We start from the raw sequence: 21,026 nt of genomic DNA, 5'->3' as shown, positions 1-21,026 counted from the left end.
CAACACTAAATTCATGCGAGGTCAAACTAAATTAAAGTTCTACATACGATTTTGGCGTCTACACCTATGAATCGATCTGATTGATAGAAATGGTCCCGTGTATCGATCTGATTGATAGAAACGACCCCGTGAATCGATCTGATTGGTTGAAACGACCCTATGAATCGATCTGATTGATAGAAACGGCCCTATGAATCGATCTGATTGATAGAAACGGTCCCGTGAATCGATCTGATTGGTTGAAACGACCCCCGTGAATCGATCTAATTGGTTGAAACGACCCTGTGACTCTATCTGATTGGAAGTAACGGCCCTGTGAATCGATCTGATTGGTAGAAACGACCCTGTGAATTGATCTGATTGGTTGAAACGACCCTGTGAGTCGATCTGATTGGTAGAAACGACCCTGTGAATTGATCTGTTCGGTGGAAACGGCACTGTGAATCGATCTAATTGGTAGAAACGACGCCGTAAATCGATCAGATTGATAGAAACGGCCCCATGAATCGATCTGATTAATAGAAACGGTCCTGTGAATCGATCTGATTGATAGACACGGCCCTGTGAATCGATCTGATTGATAGAATCGGTCCCATGAATCGATCTGATTGATAGAAATGGTCCCGTGTATCGATCTGATTGATAGAAACGACCCTGTGAATCGATCTGATTGGTAGAAACGGCCCTGTCAATCAATTTCATTGATAGGAACGGCTCTATAAATCGATCTGATTGATTGAAACGACCCTGTGACTCGATCTGATTGGAAGTAACGACCCTGTGAATGGATCTGATTGGTAGTAACGAACCTGTGAATTTGATCTGATTGATAGAAACGGCCCTGTGAATCCATTTGATTGATACAAATTTCCCAGTGAATCGATCTGATTGGTAGAAATGGTCCCGTGAATCGATCTGATTGATAGACACGGCCCTGTGAATCGATCTGATTGATAGAATCGGTCCTATTGTGACTGCATATCCTATGTTCCGCTTAGTCCGTTTTATATACAGTACATTAGGTCCTATAACTACAAGTCGAACACAGATTCGTCTATATAAGGCACACAACGTAGCGATGACGCAATTTCATTCGGCGGCGTGGTTGGGTCGTCGATCTTTTGACAAGCGACGAATACATCAAAACAACACGCTACAGAGTACTCACAAGTCTGTCGATTTATTTCTTCAAAATACTCTCTCCAGGTCTTTACAGTTCTCGCACTACGTCTAAATACCCATAAAACAATTTTCTGTTTCCTAACTTGCACAGCACAGTCGATATCTAAGCGGCCATCTTGTACACAAAACCTGAACCCCTAAGTTAGTGAAAATAAACACGACCTGGCAGCTACGCTCTGAGGTTCGATATGGCTTGTCGTTCAACACTAAATTCATGCGAGGTCAAACTAAATTAAAGTTCTACATACGATTTTGGCGTCTACACCTATGAATCGATCTGATTGATAGAAATGGTCCCGTGTATCGATCTGATTGATAGAAACGGCCCTGTGAATCGATCTGATTGATAGAAACGACCCTGTGAATCGATCTGATTGGTAGAAACGATCCTGTAAATCAATCTGATTGATAGAAACGGCTCTATAAATCGATCTGATTGATAGAAACGACCCTGTGACTCGATCTGATTGGAATTAACGACCCTGTGAATCGATCTGATTGGTAGAAACGAACCTGTGAATTTGATATGATTGATAGAATCGATCCTATGAATCAATCTGACTGGTGGAAACGACCCTGTGAGTGGATCTGATTGGTAGAAACGACACTGTGAATTGATCTGATTGGTGGAAAAGATCCTGTGAATTGATCTGATTTGTAGAAACGACCCTATGAATCAATCTGATGAGTGGAAACGACACTGTGAATTGAACTGATTGGTGGAAAAGATCCTGTGAATTGATCCGATTGGTAGAAACGACCCTGTAATTCGATCTGATTGATAGAAACGACCATGTGAATCGATCTGATTGGTAGAAACGACCCTGTGAATTGATCTGTTCGGTGGAAACGGCACTGTGAATCGATCTAATTGGTAGAAACGACTCCGTAAATCGAGCTGATTGATAGAAACGGCCCCATGAATCGATCTGATTGATAGAAACGGCCCTATGAATCGATCTGATTGATAGAAACGGTCCCGTGAATCGATCTGATTGGTTGAAACGACCCTATGAATCGATCTGATTGATAGAAACGACCATGTGATTTAATCTGATTGGTGGAAACGACCCTGTGAATTGATCTGATTGGTTGAAACGACCCTGTGAGTTGATCTGATTGGTAGAAACGACCCTGTGAATTGATCTGTTCGGTGAGAACGGCACTGTGAATCGATCTAATTGGTAGAAACGACACTGTAATTCGATCTCATTGATTGAAACGGCCCCATGAATCGATCAGTTTGATAGAAACGGCCCCGTGAATCGATCTGATTGGTAAAAACGACGCTGTGAATCGATATGATTGGTAGAAACGACCCTGTGAATTGATCTCATTGATAGAAACAGCCCTATGAATCGATATGATTGATAGAAACGGCTGTATGAAACGATCTGATTGGTAGAAACGACCCTGTGAATTGATCTGTTCGGTGGAAACGGCCCTGTGAATCAAAATGATTGGTAGAAACGACCCTGTAATTCGATCTGATTGATAGAAACGGTCGCGTGAATTGATCTGATTGGTAGAAACGACACTGTGAATCGATCTGATTGGTAGAAACGACCCTGTGAATTGATCTCATTGATAGAAACAGCCCTATGAATCGATTTGATTGATAGAAACGGCTCTATTAATCGATCTGATTGGGAAAAACGACCCTGTGAATCGATCTGATTGATAGAAACGACCATGTGAATTGATCTGATTGATAGAAACAGCTCTATGAATCGATTTGATTGATAGAAACGGCTCTATGAATCGATCTGATTGGTAGAAACGGCCCTGTGAATCGACATGATTGTTAGAAACGACCCTGTGAATCGATCTGATTGGTAGAAACGACCCTGTGAATTGATCTGTTCGGTGGAAACGGCACGGCTCTATGAATCGATCTGATTGGTAGAAACGGCCCTGTGAATCGACATGATTGGTATAAACTGCCCTGTGAATCGATCTGATTGGTAGAAACGACCCTGTGAATAGATCTCATTGATAGAAACGGCCCAGTGAATCGATCTGATTGATAGAAACGGTCCCGTGAATCGATCTGATTGGTAAAAACGACGCTGTGAATCGATCTAATTGGTAGAAACGACTCCGTAAATCGATCTGATTGATAGAAACGGCCCCATGAATCGATCTGATTGATAGAAACGGCCCTATGAATCGATCTGATTGATAGAAACGGTCCCGTGAATCGATCTGTTTGATAGAAACGGTCCCGTGAATCGGTCTGATTGGTTGAAACGACCCTATGAATCGATCTGATTGATAGAAACGACCATGTGATTTAATCTGATTGGTGGAAACGACCCTGTGAATTGATCTGATTGGTTGAAACGACCCTGTGAGTTGATCTGATTGGTAGAAACGACCCTGTGAATTGATCTGTTCGGTGAGAACGGCACTGTGAATCGATCTAATTGGTAGAAACGACACTGTAATTCGATCTCATTGATTGAAACGGCCCTATGAATCGATCAGTTTGATAGAAACGGCCCCGTGAATCGATCTGATTGGTAAAAACGACGCTGTGAATCGATATGATTGGTAGAAACGACCCTGTGAATTGATCTCATTGATAGAAACAGCCCTATGAATCGATATGATTGATAGAAACGTCTGTATGAAACGATCTGATTGGTAGAAACGACCCTGTGAATTGATCTGTTCGGTGGAAACGGCCCTGTGAATCAAAATGATTGGTAGAAACGACCCTGTAATTCGATCTGATTGATAGAAACGGTCGCGTGAATTGATCTGATTGGTAGAAACGACACTGTGAATCGATCTGATTGGTAGAAACGACCCTGTGAATTGATCTCATTGATAGAAACAGCCCTATGAATCGATTTGATTGATAGAAACGGCTCTATTAATCGATCTGATTGGGAAAAACGACCCTGTGAATCGATCTGATTGATAGAAACGACCATGTGAATTGATCTGATTGATAGAAACAGCTCTATGAATCGATTTGATTGATAGAAACGGCTCTATGAATCGATCTGATTGGTAGAAACGGCCCTGTGAATCGACATGATTGTTGGAAACGACCCTGTGAATCGATCTGATTGGTAGAAACGACCCTGTGAATTGATCTGTTCGGTGGAAACGGCACGGCTCTATGAATCGATCTGATTGGTAGAAACGGCCCTGTGAATCGACATGATTGGTATAAACTGCCCTGTGAATCGATCTGATTGGTAGAAACGACCCTGTGAATAGATCTCATTGATAGAAACGGCCCAGTGAATCGATCTGATTGATAGAAACGGTCCCATGAATCGATCTGATTGGTAAAAACGACGCTGTGAATCGATCTAATTGGTAGAAATGACTCCGTAAATCGATCTGATTGATAGAAACGGCCCCATGAATCGATCTGATTGATAGAAACGGCCCTATGAATCGATCTGATTGATAGAAACGGTCCCGTGAATCGATCTGTTTGGTTGAAACGACCCCGTGAATCGATCTGATTGGTTGAAACGACCCTATGAATCGATCTGATTGATAGAAACGACCCTGTGATTTAATCTGATTGGTGGAAACGACCTTGTGAATTGATCTGATTGGTTGAAACGAACCTGTGAGTCGATCTAATTGGTAGAAACGAACCTGTGAATTGATCTGTTCGGTGGAAACGGCACTGTGAATCGATCTAATTGGTAGAAACGACCCCGTAAATCGATCTGATTGATAGAAACGGCCCCTGAATCGATCTGATTGATAGAAACGATCCCGTAAATCGATCTGATTGATAGACACGGCCCTGTGAATCGATCTGATTGATAGAATCGGTCCTATGAATCGATCTGATTGATAGAAATGGTCCCGGGTATCGATCTGATTGATAGAAACGACCCTGTGAATCGATCTGATTGGTAGAAACGACCCTGTAAATCAATCTCATTGATAGGAACGGCTCTATAAATCGATCTGATTGATTGAAACGACCCTATGAATCCATTTGATTGATACAAACTGCCCAGTGAATCGATCTGATTGGTAGAAACGGTCCCGTGAATCGATCTGATTGATAGACACGGCCATGTGAATCGATCTCATTGATAGAAACGACCCTCTGAATCGATCTGACTGATAGAAACGACCCTGTAAAACAATCTGATTGATAGAAACGGCTCTATAAATCGATCTGATTGTTAGAAACGACCCTGTGACTCTATCTGATTGGAAGTAACGGCCCTGTGAATCGATCTGATTGGTAGAAACGACCCTGTGAATTGATCTGATTGGTTGAAACGACCCTGTGAGTCGATCTGATTGGTAGAAACGACCCTGTGAATTGATCCGTTCGGTGGAAATGGCACTGTGAATCGATCTAATTGGTAGAAACGACCCCGTAAATCGATCAGATTGATAGAAACGGCCCCATGAATCGATCTGATTAATAGAAACGGTCCCGTGAATCGATCTGATTGATAGACACGGCCCTGTGAATCGATCTCATTGATAGAATCGGTCCTATGAATCGATCTGATTGATAGAAATGGTCCCGTGTATCGATCTGATTGATATAAACGACCCTGTGAATCGATCTGATTGGTAGAAACGACCCTGTGAATCCATTTGATTGATACAAATTTCCCAGTGAATCGATCTGATTGGTAGAAATGGTCCCGTGAATCGATCTGATTGATAGACACGGCCCTGTGAATCGATCTGATTGATAGAATCGGTCCTATGAATCGATCTGATTGATAGAAATGGTCCCGTGTATCGATCTGATTGATAGAAACGGCCCTGTGAATCGATCTGATTGATAGAAACGACCCTGTGAATCGATCTGATTGGTAGAAACGATCCTGTAAATCAATCTGATTGATAGAAACGACCCTGTGACTCGATCTGATTGGAAGTAACGACCCTGTGAATCGATCTGATTGGTAGAAACGAACCTGTGAATTTGATCTGATTGATAGAATCGATCCTATGAATCAATCTGATTGGTGGAAACAACCCTGTGAGTGGATCTGATTGGTAGAAACGACACTGTGAATTGATCTGATTGGTAGAAAAGATCCTGTGAATTGATCCGATTGGTAGAAACGCCCCTGTAATTCGATCTGATTGATAGAAACGGCCCTATGAATTGATTTGATTGGTAGAAACGACCCTGTGAATCGATCTGATTGATAGAAACGACCCTGTGAATCGATCTGATTGATAGAAACGACCATGTGAATTGATCTGATTGATATAAACAGCTCTATGAATGGATATGATTGATAGAAACGGCTCTATGAATCGATCTGATTGGTAGAAACGGCCCTGTGAATCGACATGATTGTTAGAAACGACCCTGTGAATCGATCTGATTGGTAGAAACGACCCTGTGAAATGATCTGTTCGGTGGAAACGGCACTGTGAATCAATCTAATTGGTAGAAACGACTCCGTAAATCGATCTGATTGATAGAAACGGCCCCATGAATCGATCTGATTGATAGAAACGGCCCTATGAATCGATCTGATTGATAGAAACGGTCCCGTGAATCGATCTGATTGGTTGAAACGACCCCGTGAATCGATCTGATTGGTTGAAACGACCCTATGAATCGATCTGATTGATAGAAACGACCCTGTGATTTCATCTGATTGGTGGAAACTACCCTGTGAATTGATCTGATTGGTTGAAACGACTCTGTGAGTCGATCTGATTGGTAGAAACGACCCTGTGAATTGATCTGTTCGGTGGAAAGGCACTGTGAATCGATCTAATTGCTAGAAACGACCCCGTAAATCGATCTGATTGATAGAAACTGCCCCATGAATCGATCTGATTGATAGAAACGGTCCCCTGAATCGATCTGATTGATAGACACGGCCCTGTGAATCGATCTGATTGATAGAATCGGTCCTATGAATCGATCTGATTGATAGAAATGGTCCAATGTATCGAACTGATTGATAGAAACGACCCTGTGAATCGATCTGATTGGTAGAAACGACCCTGTAAATCAATCTCATTGATAGGAATGGCTCTATAAATCGATCTGATTGATTGAAACGACCCTGTGACTCGATCTGATTGGATGTAACGACCCTGTGAATCGATCTGATTGGTAGAAACGAACCTGTAAATTTGATCTGATTGATAGAAACGGCCCTGTGAATCCATTTGATTGATACAAACTGCCCAATGAATCGATCTGATTGGTAGAAACGGTCCCGTGAATCGATCTGATTGATAGACACGGCCCAGTGAATCGATCTGATTGATAGAATCGGTCCTATGAATCGATCTGATTGATAGAAATGGTCCCGTGTATCGATCTGATTGATAGAAACGGCCCTGTGAATCGATCTGATTGATAGAAACGACCCTGTCACTCGATCTGATTGGAAGTAACGACCCTGTGAATCGATCTGATTGGTAGAAACGAACCTGTGAATTTGATCTGATTGATAGAAACGGCCCTGTGAATCCATTTGATTGATAGAAACTGCCAGTGAATCGATCTGATTGGTAGAAACGACCCAGTGAATCGATTTTATTATTAGAAATGACCCTGTGAATCGATCTGATTGGTAGAAACGAACCTGTGAATTTGATCTGATTGATAGAAACGGCCCTATGAATCCATTTGATTGATACAAACTGCCCAGTGAATCGATCTGATTGGTAGAAACGGTCCCGTGAATCGATCTGATTGACAGACACGGCCATATGAATCGATCTCATTGATAGAAACGACCCTCTGAATCGATCTGACTGATAGAAACGACCCTGTAAAACAATCTGATTGATAGAAACGGCTCTATAAATCGATCTGATTGTTAGAAACGACCCTGTGACTCTATCTGATTGGAAGTAACGGCCCTGTGAATCGATCTGATTGGTAGAAACGACCCTGTGAATTGATCTGATTGGTTGAAACGACCCTGTGAGTCGATCTGATTGGTAGAAACGACCCTGTGAATTGATCTGTTCGGTGGAAATGGCACTGTGAATCGATCTAATTGGTAGAAACGACCCCGTAAATCGATCAGATTGATAGAAACGGCCCCATGAATCGATCTGATTAATAGAAACGGTCCCGTGAATCGATCTGATTGATAGACACGGCCCTGTGAATCGATCTGATTGATAGAATCGGTCCTATGAATCGATCTGATTGATAGAAATGGTCCCGTGTATCGATCTGATTGATATAAACGACCCTGTGAATCGATCTGATTGGTAGAAACGACCCTGTGAATCCATTTGATTGATACAAATTTCCCAGTGAATCGATCTGATTGGTAGAAATGGTCCCGTGAATCGATCTGATTGATAGACACGGCCCTGTGAATCGATCTGATTGATAGAATCGGTCCTATGAATCGATCTGATTGATAGAAATGGTCCCGTGTATCGATCTGATTGATAGAAACGGCCCTGTGAATCGATCTGATTGATAGAAACGACCCTGTGAATCGATCTGATTGGTAGAAACGATCCTGTAAATCAATCTGATTGATAGAAACGGCTCTATAAATCGATCTGATTGATAGAAACGACCCTGTGAATCGATCTGATTGGAAGTAACGACCCTGTGAATCGATCTGATTGGTAGAAACGAACCTGTGAATTTGATCTGATTGATAGAATCGATCCTATGAATCAATCTGATTGGTGGAAACAACCCTGTGAGTGGATCTGATTGGTAGAAACGACACTGTGAATTGATCTGATTGGTGGAAAAGATCCTGTGAATTGATCCGATTGGTAGAAACGAACCTGTAATTCGATCTGATTGATAGAAACGGCCCTATGAATTGATTTGATTGGTAGAAACGACCCTGTGAATCGATCTGATTGATAGAAACGACCCTGTGAATCGATCTGATTGATAGAAACGACCATGTGAATTGATCTGATTGATAGAAACAGCTCTATGAATGGATATGATTGATAGAAACGGCTCTATGAATCGATCTGATTGGTAGAAACGGCCCTGTGAATCGACATGATTGTTAGAAACGACCCTGTGAATCGATCTGATTGGTAGAAACGACCCTGTGAATTGATCTGTTCGGTGGAAACGGCACTGTGAATCAATCTAATTGGTAGAAACGACTCCGTAAATCGATCTGATTGATAGAAACGGCCCCATGAATCGATCTGATTGATAAAAACGGCCCTATGAATCGATCTGATTGATAGAAACGGTCCCGTGAATCGATCTGATTGGTTGAAACGACCCCGTGAATCGATCTGATTGGTTGAAACGACCCTATGAATCGATCTGATTGATAGAAACGATCCTGTGATTTCATCTGATTGGTGGAAACTATCCTGTGAATTGATCTGATTGGTTGAAACGACTCTGTGAGTCGATCTGATTGGTAGAAACGACCCTGTGAATTGATCTGTTCGGTGGAAAGGCACTGTGAATCGATCTAATTGCTAGAAACGACCCCGTAAATCGATCTGATTGATAGAAACTGCCCCATGAATCGATCTGATTGATAGAAACGGTCCCGTGAATCGATCTGATTGATAGACACGGCCCTGTGAATCGATCTGATTGATAGAATCGGTCCTATGAATCGATCTGATTGATAGAAATGGTCCAATGTATCGAACTGATTGATAGAAACGACCCTGTGAATCGATCTGATTGGTAGAAACGACCCTGTAAATCAATCTCATTGATAGGAATGGCTCTATAAATCGATCTGATTGATTGAAACGACCCTGTGACTCGATCTGATTGGATGTAACGACCCTGTGAATCGATCTGATTGATAGAAACGAACCTGTGAATTTGATCTGATTGATAGAAACGGCTCTGTGAATCCATTTGATTGATACAAACTGCCCAGTGAATCGATCTGATTGGTAGAAACGGTCCCGTGAATCGATCTGATTGATAGACACGGCCCAGTGAATCGATCTGATTGATAGAATCGGTCCTATGAATCGATCTGATTGATAGAAATGGTCCCGTGTATCGATCTGATTGATAGAAACGGCCCTGTGAATCGATCTGATTGATAGAAACGACCCTGTCACTCGATCTGATTGGAAGTAACGACCCTGTGAATCGATCTGATTGGTAGAAACGAACCTGTGAATTTGATCTGATTGATAGAAACGGCCCTGTGAATCCATTTGATTGATAGAAACTGCCAGTGAATCGATCTGATTGGTAGAAACGACCCAGTGAATCGATTTTATTATTAGAAATGACCCTGTGAATCGATCTGATTAGTAGAAACGATCCTCTGAATTGATCTGATTGATAGAATCGATCCTATGAATCAATCTGATTGGTGGAAACGAACCTGTGAGTGGATCTGATTGGTAGAAACGACACTGTGAATTGATCTGATTGGTGGAAAAGATCCTGTGAATTGATCTGATTTGTAGAAACGACCCTATGAATCAATCTGATGAGTGGAAACGACACTGTGAATTGATCTGATTGGTGGAAAAGATCCTGTGAATTGGTCCGATTGGTAGAAACGACCCTGCAATTCGATCTGATTGATAGAAACGGCCCTATGAATTGATTTGATTGGTAGAAACGACCCTGTGAATCGATCTGATTGATAGAAACGACCCTGTGAATCGATCTGATTGATAGAAACGACCATGTGAATTGATCTGATTGATAGAAACAGCTCTATGAATCGATTTGATTGATAGAAACGGCTCTATTAATCGATATGATTGGTAGAAACGGCCCTGTGAATCGACATGATTGTTAGAAACGACCCTGTGAATCGATCTGATTGGTAGAAACGACCCTGTGAATTGATCTGTTCGGTGGAAACGGCACTGTGAATCGATCTAATTGGTAGTAACGACTCCGTAAATCGAGCTGATTGATAGAAACGGCCCCATGCATCGATCAGATTGATAGAAACGGCCCTATGAATCGATCTGATTGATAGAAACGGCCCTATGAATCGATCTGATTGATAGAAACGGTCCCGTGAATCGATCTGATTGGTTGAAACGACCCCGTGAATCGATCTGATTGGTTGAAACGACCCTATGAATCTATCTGATTGATAGAAACGACCCTGTGATTTCATCTGATTGGTGGAAACTACCCTGTGAATTGATCTGATTGGTTGAAACGACTCTGTGAGTCGATCTGATTGGTAGAAACGACCCTGTGAATTGATCTGTTCGGTGGAAAGGCACTGTGAATCGATCTAATTGCTAGAAACGACCCCGTAAATCGATCTGATTGATAGAAACTGCCCCATGAATCGATCTGATTGATAGAAACGGTCCCGTAAATCGATCTGATTGATAGAAACGACCCCGTGAATCGATCTGATTGGTTGAAACGACCCTATGAATCGATCTGATTGGTTGAAACGACCCCGTGATTCGATCTCTGATTGGTGGAAACAACCCTGTGAATTGATCTGATTGGTTGAAACGAACCTGTGAGTTGATCTGATTGGTAGAAACGACCCTGTGAATTGATCTGTTCGGTGGAAACGGCATTGTGACTCGATCTAATTGGTAGAAACGACCCCGTAAATCGATCTGATTGATAGAAACGGCCCCATGAATCGATCAGATTGATAGAAACGGTCCCGTGAATCGATATGATTGATAGACACGGCCCTGTGAATCGATCTGATTGATAGAATCGGTCCTATGAATCGATCTGATTGATAGAAATGGTCCCGTGTATCGATCTGATTGATAGAAACGACCCTGTGAATCGGTCTGATTGGTAGAAACGACCCTGTAAATCAATCTCATTGATAGAAACGGCTCTATAAATCGATCTGATTGATTGAAACGACCCTGTGACTCGATCTGATTGGAATTAACGACCCCGTGAATCTATCTGATTGGTAGAAACGGCCCTGTGAATCCATTTGATTGATACAAACTGCCCAGTGAATCGATCTGATTGGTAGAAACGGTCCCGTGAATCGATCTGATTGATATACACGGCCCAGTGAATCGATCTGATTGATAGAATCGGTCCTATGAATCGATCTGATTGATAGAAATGGTCCCGTGTATCGATCTGATTGATAGAAACGGCCCTGTGAATCGATCTGATTGATAGAATCGACCCTGTGAATCGATCTGATTGATAGAAACGGCTCTACAAATCGATCTGATTGATAGAAACGACCCTGTCACTCGATCTGATTGGAAGTAACGACCCTGTGAATCGATCTGATTGGTAGAAACGAACCTGTGAATTTGATCTGATTGATAGAAACGGCCCTGTGAATCCATTTGATTGATAGAAACTGCCAGTGAATCGATCTGATTGGTAGAAACGACCCAGTGAATCGATTTTATTGGTAGAAATGACCCTGTGAATCGATCTGATTAGTGAAAACGATCCTCTGAATTGATCTGATTGATAGAATCGATCCTATGAATCAATCTGATTGGTAGAAACGACCCTGTAAATCAATCTGATTGATAGAAACGGCTCTATAAATCGATTTGATTGATAGAAACGACCCTGTCACTAGATCTGATTGGAAGTAACGACCCTGTGAATCGATCTGATTGGTAGAAACGAACCTGTGAATTTGATCTGATTGATAGAAACGGCCCTGTGAATCCATTTGATTGATAGAAACTGCCAGTGAATCGATCTGATTGGTAGAAACGACCCAGTGAATCGATTTTATTGGTAGAAATGACCCTGTGAATCGATCTAATTAGTGGAAACGATCCTCTGAATTGATCTGATTGATAGAATCGATCCTATGAATCAATCTGATTGGTGGAAACGATTCTGTGAGTGGATCTGATTGGTAGAAACGACACTGTGAATTGATCTGATTGGTGTGAAAAGATCCTGTGAATTGATCTGATTTGTAGAAACGACCCTATGAATCAATCTGATGAGTGGAAACGACACTGTGAATTGATCTGATTGGTGGAAAAGATCCTGTGAATTGATCCGATTGGTAGAAACGACCCTGTAATTCGATCTGATTGATAGAAACGGCCCTATGGATTGATTTGATTGGTAGAAACGACACTGTGAATCGATCTGATTGATAGAAACGACCCTGTGAATCGATCTGATTGATAGAAACGACCATGTGAATTGATCTGATTGATAGAAACAGCTCTATGAAGCGATTTGATTGATAGAAACGGCTCTATTAATCGATATGATTGGTAGAAACGGCCCTGTGAATCCATTTGATTGATACAAACTGCCCAGTGAATCGATCTGATTGGTAGAAACGGTCCCGTGAATCGATCTGATTGATATACACGGCCCAGTGAATCGATCTGATTGATAGAATCGGTCCTATGAATCGATCTGATTGATAGAAATGGTCCCGTGTATCGATCTGATTGATAGAAACGGCCCTGTGAATCGATCTGATTGATAGAATCGACCCTGTGAATCGATCTGATTGATAGAAACGGCTCTACAAATCGATCTGATTGATAGAAACGACCCTGTCACTCGATCTGATTGGAAGTAACGACCCTGTGAATCGATCTGATTGGTAGAAACGAACCTGTGAATTTGATCTGATTGATAGAAACGGCCCTGTGAATCCATTTGATTGATAGAAACTGCCAGTGAATCGATCTGATTGGTAGAAACGACCCAGTGAATCGATTTTATTGGTAGAAATGACCCTGTGAATCGATCTGATTAGTGAAAACGATCCTCTGAATTGATCTGATTGATTGAATCGATCCTATGAATCAATCTGATTGGTAGAAACGACCCTGTAAATCAATCTGATTGATAGAAACGGCTCTATAAATCGATTTGATTGATAGAAACGACCCTGTCACTCGATCTGATTGGAAGTAACGACCCTGTGAATCGATCTGATTGGTAGAAACGAACCTGTGAATTTGATCTGATTGATAGAAACGGCCCTGTGAATCCATTTGATTGATAGAAACTGCCAGTGAATCGATCTGATTGGTAGAAACGACCCAGTGAATCGATTTTATTGGTAGAAATGACCCTGTGAATCGATCTAATTAGTGGAAACGATCCTCTGAATTGATCTGATTGATAGAATCGATCCTATGAATCAATCTGATTGGTGGAAACGATTCTGTGAGTGGATCTGATTGGTAGAAACGACACTGTGAATTGATCTGATTGGTGTGAAAAGATCCTGTGAATTGATCTGATTTGTAGAAACGACCCTATGAATCAATCTGATGAGTGGAAACGACACTGTGAATTGATCTGATTGGTGGAAAAGATCCTGTGAATTGATCCGATTGGTAGAAACGACCCTGTAATTCGATCTGATTGATAGAAACGGCCCTATGGATTGATTTGATTGGTAGAAACGACACTGTGAATCGATCTGATTGATAGAAACGACCCTGTGAATCGATCTGATTGATAGAAACGACCATGTGAATTGATCTGATTGATAGAAACAGCTCTATGAAGCGATTTGATTTATAGAAACGGCTCTATTAATCGATATGATTGGTAGAAACGGCCCTGTGAATCGACATGATTGTTAGAAACGACACTGTGAATCGATCTGATTGGTTGAAACGACCCCGTGAATCGATCTGATTGGTTGAAACGACCCTATGAATCGATCTGATTGATAGAAACGACCCTGTGATTTCATCTGATTGGTGGAAACTACCCTGTGAATTGATCTGATTGGTTGAAACGACTCTGTGAGTCGATCTGATTGGTAGAAACGACCCTGTGAATTGATCTGTTCGGTGGAAAGGCACTGTGAATCGATCTAATTGCTAGAAACGACCCCGTAAATCGATCTGATTGATAGAAACTGCCCCATGAAACGATCTGATTGATAGAAACGGTCCCGTGAATCGATCTGATTGATAGACACGGCCCTGTGAATCGATCTGATTGATAGAATCGGTCCTATGAATCGATCTGATTGATAGAAATGGTCCAATGTATCGAACTGATTGATAGAAACGACCCTGTGAATCGATCTGATTGGTAGAAACGACCCTGTAAATCAATCTCATTGATAGGAATGGCTCTATAAATCGATCTGATTGATTGAAACGACCCTGTGACTCGATCTGATTGGATGTAACGACCCTGTGAATCGATCTGATTGGTAGAAACGAACCTGTGAATTTGATCTGATTGATAGAAACGGCCCTGTGAATCCATTTGATTGATACAAACTGCCCAGTGAATCGATCTGATTGGTAGAAACGGTCCCGTGAATCGATCTGATTGATAGACACGGCCCAGTGAATCGATCTGATTGATAGAATCGGTCCTATGAATCGATCTGATTGATAGAAATGGTCCCGTGTATCGATCTGATTGATAGAAACGGCCCTGTGAATCGATCTGATTGATAGAAACGACCCTGTCACTCGATCTGATTGGAAGTAACGACCCTGTGAATCGATCTGATTGGTAGAAACGAACCTGTGAATTTGATCTGATTGATAGAAACGGCCCTGTGAATCCATTTGATTGATAGAAACTGCCAGTGAATCGATCTGATTGGTAGAAACGACCCAGTGAATCGATTTTATTATTAGAAATGACCCTGTGAATCGATCTGATTAGTAGAAACGATCCTCTGAATTGATCTGATTGATAGAATCGATCCTATGAATCAATCTGATTGGTGGAAACGAACCTGTGAGTGGATCTGATTGGTAGAAACGACACTGTGAATTGATCTGATTGGTGGAAAAGATCCTGTGAATTGATCTGATTTGTAGAAACGACCCTATGAATCAATCTGATGAGTGGAAACGACACTGTGAATTGATCTGATTGGTGGAAAAGATCCTGTGAATTGGTCCGATTGGTAGAAACGACCCTGCAATTCGATCTGATTGATAGAAACGGCCCTATGAATTGATTTGATTGGTAGAAACGACCCTGTGAATCGATCTGATTGATAGAAACGACCTTGTGAATCGATCTGATTGATAGAAACGACCATGTGAATTGATCTGATTGATAGAAACAGCTCTATGAATCGATTTGATTGATAGAAACGGCTCTATTAATCGATATGATTGGTAAAAACGGCCCTGTGAATCGACATGATTGTTAGAAACGACCCTGTGAATCGATCTGATTGGTAGAAACGACCCTGTGAATTGATCTGTTCGGTGGAAACGGCACTGTGAATCGATCTAATTGGTAGTAACGACTCCGTAAATCGAGCTGATTGATAGAAACGGCCCCATGAATCGATCAGATTGATAGAAACGGCCCTATGAATAGATCTGATTGGTAGAAACGGCCCTATGTATCGATCTGATTGATGGAAACGGTCCCGTGAATCGATCTGATTGGTTGAAACGACCCCGTGAATCGATCTGATTGGTTGAAACGACCCTATGAATCGATCTGATTGATAGAAACGACCATGTGATTTCATCTGATTGGTGGAAACTACCCTGTGAATTGATCTGATTGGTTGAAACGACTCTGTGAGTCGATCTGATTGGTAGAAACGACCCTGTTAATTGATCTGTTCGGTGGAAACGGCACTGTGAATCGATCTAATTGCTAGAAACGACCCCGTAAATCGATATGATTGATAGAAACTGCTCCATGAATCTATCTGATTGATAGAAACGGTCCCGTGAATCGATCTGATTGATAGACACGGCCCTGTGAATCGATCTGATTGATAGAATCGGTCCTATGAATCGATCTGATTGATAGAAATGGTCCAATGTATCGAACTGATTGATAGAAACGGCCCTGTGAATCGATCTGATTGGTAGAAACGACCCTGTAAATCAATCTCATTGATAGGAATGGCTCTATAAATCGATCTGATTGATTGAAACGACCCTGTGACTCGATCTGATTGGATGTAACGACCCTGTGAATCGATCTGATTGGTAGAAACGAACCTGTGAATTTGATCTGATTGATAGAAACGGCCCTGTGAATCCATTTGATTGATACAAACTGCCCAGTGAATCGATCTGATTGGTAGAAACGGTCCCGTGAATCGATCTGATTGATATACACGGCCCAGTGAATCGATCTGATTGATAGAATCGGTCCTATGAATCGATCTGATTGATAGAAATGGTCCCGTGTATCGATCTGATAGATAGAAACGGCCCTGTGAATCGATCTGATTGATAGAATCGACCCTGTGAATCGATCTGATTGATAGAAACGGCTCTATAAATCGATCTGATTGATAGAAACGACCCTGTCACTCGATCTGATTGGAAGTAACGACCCTGTGAATCGATCTGATTGGTAGAAACGAACCTGTGAATTTGATCTGATTGATAGAAACGGCCCTGTGAATCCATTTGATTGATAGAAACTGCCAGTGAATCGATCTGATTGGAAGAAACGACCCAGTGAATCGATTTTATTGGTAGAAATGACCCTGTGAATCGATCTGATTAGTGAAAACGATCCTCTGAATTGATCTGATTGATAGAATCGATCCTATGAATCAATCTGATTGGTAGAAACGACCCTGTAAATCAATCTGATTGATAGAAACGGCTCTATAAATCGATCTGATTGATAGAAACGACCCTGTCACTCGATCTGATTGAAAGTAACGACGCTGTGAATCGATCTGATTGGTAGAAACGAACCTGTGAATTTGATCTGATTGATAGAAACGGCCCTGTGAATCCATTTGATTGATAGAAACTGCCAGTGAATCGATCTGATTGGTAGAAACGACCCAGTGAATCGATTTTATTGGTAGAAATGACGCTGTGAATCGATCTGATTAGTGGAAACGATCCTCTGAATTGATCTGATTGATAGAATCGATCCTATGAATCAATCTGATTGGTGGAAACGGTCCTATGAATCAATCTGATTGATAGAAACGGCCCTATGAATCGATCTGATTGATAGAAACGGTCCCGTAAATCGATCTGATTGGTTGAAACGACCCCGTGAATCGATCTGATTGGTTGAAACGACCCTATGAATCGATCTGATTGATAGAAACGACCATGTGATTTCATCTGATTGGTGGAAACTACCCTGTGAATTGATCTGATTGGTTGAAACGACTCTGTGAGTCGATCTGATTGGTAGAAACGACCCTGTTAATTGATCTGTTCGGTGGAAAGGCACTGTGAATCGATCTAATTGCTAGAAACGACCCCGTAAATCGATCTGATTGATAGAAACTGCTCCATGAATCGATCTGATTGATAGAAACGGTCCCGTGAATCGATCTGATTGATAGACACGGCCCTGTGAATCGATCTGATTGATAGAATCGGTCCTATGAATCGATCTGATTGATAGAAATGGTCCAATGTATCGAACTGATTGATAGAAACGGCCCTGTGAATCGATCTGATTGGTAGAAACGACCCTGTAAATCAATCTCATTGATAGGAATGGCTCTATAAATCGATCTGATTGATTGAAACGACCCTGTGGCTCGATCTGATTGGATGTAACGACCCTGTGAATCGATCTGATTGGTAGAAACGAACCTGTGAATTTTATCTGATTGATAGAAACGGCCCTGTGAATCCATTTGATTGATACAAACTGCCCAGTGAATCGATCTGATTGGTAGAAACGGTCCCGTGAATCGATCTGATTGATAGACACGGCCCAGTGAATCGATCTGATTGATAGAGTCGGTCCTATGAATCGATCTGATTGATAGAAATGGTCCCGTGAATCGATCTAATTGGTAGAAACGACCCTATGAATCGACCTGATTGGTGGAAAAGATCCTGTGAATTGGTCCGATTGGTAGAAACGATCCTGTAATTCGATCTGATTGATAGAAACGGCCCTATGAATTGATTTGATTGGTAGAAACGACCCTGTGAATCGATCTGATTGATAGAAACGACCCTGTGAATCGATCTGATTGATAGAAACGACCATGTGAATTGATCTGATTGATAGAAACAGCTCTATGAATCGATTTGATTGATAGAAACGGCTCTATTAATCGATATGATTGGTAGAAACGGCCCTGTGAATCGACATGATTGTTAGAAACGATCCTGTGAATCGATCTGATTGGTAGAAACGACCCTGTGAATTGATCTGTTCGGTGGAAACGGCACTGTGAATCGATCTAATTGGTAGTAACGACTCCGTAAATCGAGCTGATTGATAGAAACGCCCCCATGAATCGATCTGATTGATAGAAACGGCCCTATGAATCGATCTGATTGAAAGAAACGGTCCCGTGAATCGATCTGATTGGTTGAAACGACCCCGTGAATCGATCTCCGATTGGTGGAAACAACCCTGTGAATTGATCTGATTGGTTGAAACGACCCTGTGAGTTGATCTGATTGGTAGAAACGACCCTGTGAATTGATCTGTTCGGTGGAAACGGCATTGTGAATCGATCTAATTGGTAGAAACGACCCCGTAAATCGATCTGATTGATAGAAACGGCCCCATGAATCGATCAGATTGATAGAAACGGTCCCGTGAATCGATATGATTGATAGACACGGCCCTGTGAATCGATCTGATTGATAGAATCGGTCCTATGAATCGATCTGATTGATAGAAATGGTCCAATGTATCGAACTGATTAATAGAAACGGCCCTGTGAATCGATCTGATTGGTAGAAACGACCCTGTAAATCAATCTCATTGATAGGAATGGCTCTATAAATCGATCTGATTGATTGAAACGACCCTGTGACTCGATCTGATTGGATGTAACGACCCTGTGAATCGATCTGATTGGTAGAAACGAACCTGTGAATTTGATCTGATTGATAGAAACGGCCCTGTGAATCCATTTGATTGATACAAACTGCCCAGTGAATCGATCTGATTGGTAGAAACGGTCCCGTGAATCGATCTGATTGATAGACACGGCCCAGTGAATCGATCTGATTGATAGAGTCGGTCCTATGAATCGATCTGATTGATAGAAATGGTCCCGTGAATCGATCTAATTGGTAGAAACGACCCTATGAATCGACCTGATTGGTGGAAAAGATCCTGTGAATTGGTCCGATTGGTAGAAACGATCCTGTAATTCGATCTGATTGATAGAAACGGCCCTATGAATTGATTTGATTGGTAGAAACGACCCTGTGAATCGATCTGATTGATAGAAACGACCCTGTGAATCGATCTGATTGATAGAAACGACCATGTGAATTGATCTGATTGATAGAAACAGCTCTATGAATCGATTTGATTGATAGAAACGGCTCTATTAATCGATATGATTGGTAGAAACGGCCCTGTGAATCGACATGATTGTTAGAAACGACCCTGTGAATCGATCTGATTGGTAGAAACGACCCTGTGAATTGATCTGTTCGGTGGAAACGGCACTGTGAATCGATCTAATTGGTAGTAACGACTCCGTAAATCGAGCTGATTGATAGAAACGCCCCCATGAATCGATCTGATTGATAGAAACGGCCCTATGAATCGATCTGATTGAAAGAAACGGTCCCGTGAATCGATCTGATTGGTTGAAACGACCCCGTGAATCGATCTCTGATTGGTGGAAACAACCCTGTGAATTGATCTGATTGGTTGAAACGACCCTGTGAGTTGATCTGATTGGTAGAAACGACCCTGTGAATTGATCTGTTCGGTGGAAACGGCATTGTGAATCGATCTAATTGGTAGAAACGACCCCGTAAATCGATCTGATTGATAGAAACGGCCCCATGAATCGATCAGATTGATAGAAACGGTCCCGTGAATCGATATGATTGATAGACACGGCCCTGTGAATCGATCTGATTGATAGAATCGGTCCTATGAATCGATCTAATTGATAGAAATGGTCCCGTGTATCGATCTGATTGATAGAAACGACCCTGTGAATCGGTCTGATTGGTAGAAACGACCCTGTAAATCAATCTCATTGATAGAAACGGCTCTATAAATCGATCTGATTGATTGAAAC

This window comes from Saccoglossus kowalevskii, chromosome 22, assembly GCF_978046115.1.
Source record: "Saccoglossus kowalevskii chromosome 22, keSacKowa6.1, whole genome shotgun sequence".
In the NCBI taxonomy this organism is placed as follows: domain Eukaryota; kingdom Metazoa; phylum Hemichordata; class Enteropneusta; family Harrimaniidae; genus Saccoglossus; species Saccoglossus kowalevskii.
The sequence above is the reverse complement of the archived record's forward strand: the minus strand, read 5'-3'. Positions refer to the sequence as shown.